The sequence below is a fragment of the Gouania willdenowi genome, chromosome 22, assembly GCF_900634775.1.
Source record: "Gouania willdenowi chromosome 22, fGouWil2.1, whole genome shotgun sequence".
NCBI classification, from domain to species: domain Eukaryota; kingdom Metazoa; phylum Chordata; class Actinopteri; order Blenniiformes; family Gobiesocidae; genus Gouania; species Gouania willdenowi.
In genome coordinates, this window is record NC_041065.1 from 25,003,116 (window position 1) to 25,007,002 (window position 3,887).

Genomic DNA, 3,887 nt, shown 5'->3' on the forward strand with positions numbered 1-3,887 from the left:
AACAAAAAAAAACATACTAATGTCCGAGTGTCTAATTAAAGCTCCAGTCTCACTTGATCACATTCTGGAGCGGTCAATGGGTAGTTTGGTGTAATAGTTTAATTAGCCGTCTCCACCCCGCCCGGCAATGTGGTTAAAGCTAATATTTAATTAGAAAATAAACAGAAAACCTGGACCCTAATATCCAATCATGATCAATGGCGCAGAGCCAGGACCTATACAGTAATAAGAGAGGAAACTCCCAGCTTATACTGCCACATAAAAGACTCATAATTAGTCAGACGTAATTAGCAGATCATTACAGAATTATTTAGCTGTGGAGCTATGCCTTTCATGCTTGTGTGAGGAAAGAGCAATGGGAGGGCTAATCAATGAGCTCAGCATTACACGCTTTGGATGACGTTCACACACTGGAGCAAATCTCTAATGCAGACATGGGCAGAAGTTGGAAGGAATATAAAGCCAGAAATAATACGCAAAATAACTCCCAAAACACACAAAAAAACAACAACAAAAATACAGAAAGTGACCCCAAAAATGGACAAATCGACAACAAAAATGCATAAAATGACAGGCAATATACACATAATTACAATAATGTTATACAAAAAATAACAAACACACAAAATGGCTAAAAACTGATTAAACATCAACACCACAAAGACAAACCCCCACCTCCGTGTTAATGCTCATTATTCAAAATGCAAATGCTAACATGAATGTTGATCATGTGGCCCTCAGATAAGATACAATCCCAATTTTGTGACCCCTGCTGTGATAGTTTCCCATTCCTGCTCTAATGTCAGTGATAGTATTTTGTTTCCCAATTTGATTCATACAAAACCATTTGAAATCCTTATTATTTATGGATTCAAATTTAAGGTTCTTAATGTGATACTCCATTAGCATATTGAACACGATCCAGGTGTGTGTTTGTATGTGTGTGTGTGTGTGTGTCAATGTGTGGGACACCAGCTCAAGTGTTTAGATCTTATCTCATAAAGAGGCTTATAAATGTACAACTATCTTATGTCACATAAACCCGCGCACTGATTTATTATTATTGATCAGCTGCTGGGGGCACAGACAGCCTCGTAACGGAAATCAACAGAGGTGTAAAAAGTACTGATGTATCGTACTCAAGTAAAAGTACTGTTACTTGATTGAAATTGTACTCAAGTGCAAGTGTAAGTAAGTCATACATAAAATACTCAAGTACAAGTAAAAAGTGGCTCAATTAAATAGTACTCAAAGTAAAAGTTAGTAGTTACTGTACTTCCACCCCCTTGCATACAGTAAATAAATAAAAATGATTGTCAGGCTCGCTCATGTGGGTAACAACATATAGGTAGAAACCACAACCTGAACAGAAGAAAGTGGCTGGTTGATCAGAAATGGTACGACTAAGAACATGTGGATTATGTTGAACGTGTCTTTATAAACTAATTTATGAAGAGATCATAAAACGGAAGTAAAGAAATAATCACAAAAAGTACAAATTTACTCAGTAATGGTTGAGTGTAGAAACGTAACAAATGACTTCTTTTAAAACATGTTTAAGTACAAGTGAAATGACTGATTTAGAAATATACTCAAAAAGAAGTCCAAGTGCCCAAAAAAGGAACTCAACTACAGTAACGCGAGTTACTTTCATTGACGGATACACTGTGGAAGCTCAACAATCACCCCCCTATACCTAACTTTGGAAGGCTTTAAAGTCTAGTAAACTGACACCCAAGTTTACTAAGTGTTTATATGAGATCACAGCTGACCAGTGCCAGACACTGACCCTCAACCCGTCTCAGTATGGTGCCCCTGAGGTGTCATAAAAACCTGGGCAGGGAGCTTTAGCTGGGATGACAGAGTGCCAGGAGCTCTCCCACCAGGACCTAATTTCCCCCCGTGAAAATGGATAGCACGTCCATAGCGTAGCTTAGTTTAAAATGCAAAATGTGGACATTATCTGGCATGGAGATTCAGCGGCATCCATCACGCTATGCTAATGCAGCCCAGTGGTTAAGATATTCTAATGTAAGCCACCCTGGAGATGTAGAGGAATTAACACAAACAGAGCAGGGCGGCGGGAACACAGAGGGGTCAGAAGATAGGACAGGGGAGCTACTCAGAACACACACTGACGCACAGGCACCCCCCACCCATACCAACACACACACACACACCGTTTTTATTCTAAGCGTAAGCATAAAAGATGAAATCTAACCATTTTACATATTTTAATCAAACATGATCCTATACTCTATCTCTCTTGTCCTATAACAGGTGATAAATACTTAAAATGTGAATAATATGTGTCATAATTTAAACTGCCACCTCCTGTTTGAAATAATAGATTGATGTCTCTTGTCAAAATAAAAGCATACTTTGTTTTAAACTTTTTTTGTCCATCCCTGACTGACTGAACAGGTGTCCTACCAGGGGTGGAATGACAATATCGCATCCCGGTGGGCCGTCGACCCAAAGTGGGGTAACAAATGGCCAAAAGTGACTAAAATGGGCCAAAAGCAGTCAAGAGTGGGCAAAAAATGGGCAAATAAAGAGGAACCAGGTGGTATGTAATGGCAAAGGGTAGCTTAAATGAGCAAAATGTGACAATAGTGAAAAAGGACAAAAACATGGAACAAAAAGATGCAAAATGTAGGGGGAAAAGGAAATAAGTGGTATTTATTGGGCAAAAGGTAGCTTATTTGGATGAAAAGGGACCTCCAAAAAGGACGAAGATTGGATATAAGTGTCAAAAAGAACTTGCAAAAACAGACAAAATATGAAAAAAGGGATAATTATTGGCAAAAGTTAACTGAAGTCTGAAAATTGTGTCAAAAGGGGCAAAAATGGGACAAAGGAAGTTGCAAAATAGCCAAAGGACCCAAAAGCAGAATAAGATGGAGGGAGCAGGCAATCGTAGTGTTAATAAAACTAACAAGAAAAACCCAAAGGAGGCTCAGGGAAAACTGGCAGCAGGGGCCACAAACACCACAGCACACAATGAGGGTCACAGACAATGAACAAACCATCATTAGGTGTTCAAACACAGTTAAATAGTGAGGGAGGCTTGATTGGGAACGAGCAACACCTGAGTGCAAAACATGAGGCAGCTGATCACCCACAACCCAAACACCTGAGCAGGAACACAAATACACAAGAGTCAAAACATGATCACTACCATTCTGGAAGGAAATTAAAGAGTATACAAATATCAAGCAATTTAAAAGAAAATGTAAAGAAAATATCTTCATGTTGTACGACAATTTTGAAAATGTGTAATGTTCTTTTGTGTGTATTTAATCAAAATCAGAGACGAAACAAAAGTAATTTATCAACAGCAGCAACGGTTGGAAAACAGAATGCTGAAAATTAGATTATTTGTTACTGTAATGTAGGAAAAGGGGTGGGGCTAATAAGTTTATACTTCCACCCACTCCCTTTCAAACACTGTGTATGCAGTAATATATGTAATTATTGTTTTGTTTTTTCTGGAGGGTAGCCATCTGCATCAAATCTTTTGTTATTGACAAAATTGTTTTTTTAATTTTTTCTTACCATTTAGCTTATCATTACTGTTCTAAAATATGCAATTGAATATTTATTTATTCATATATTTATTTAGTTTTGAAGAAGAATCCTGCCAATATTTACCTTTTTCAATAAAGGTTACATTTTTAACCCATTTTGTCAAAATTTTGTTTGAATGGGGGGGCACAACAGAATGAGTTTAACACTGATTTATCTTTTTCCTTTTATCTGCATATGTTGCTATAGGTTATCGCTACAGTGCAATCTATTTGCTACAGCTATGCATATTTTATTTTTGCAGGTGAATGTTGTCAAATCTTTTTTTTTTCTCACAACATGTTCAAGTTTCTGTTATT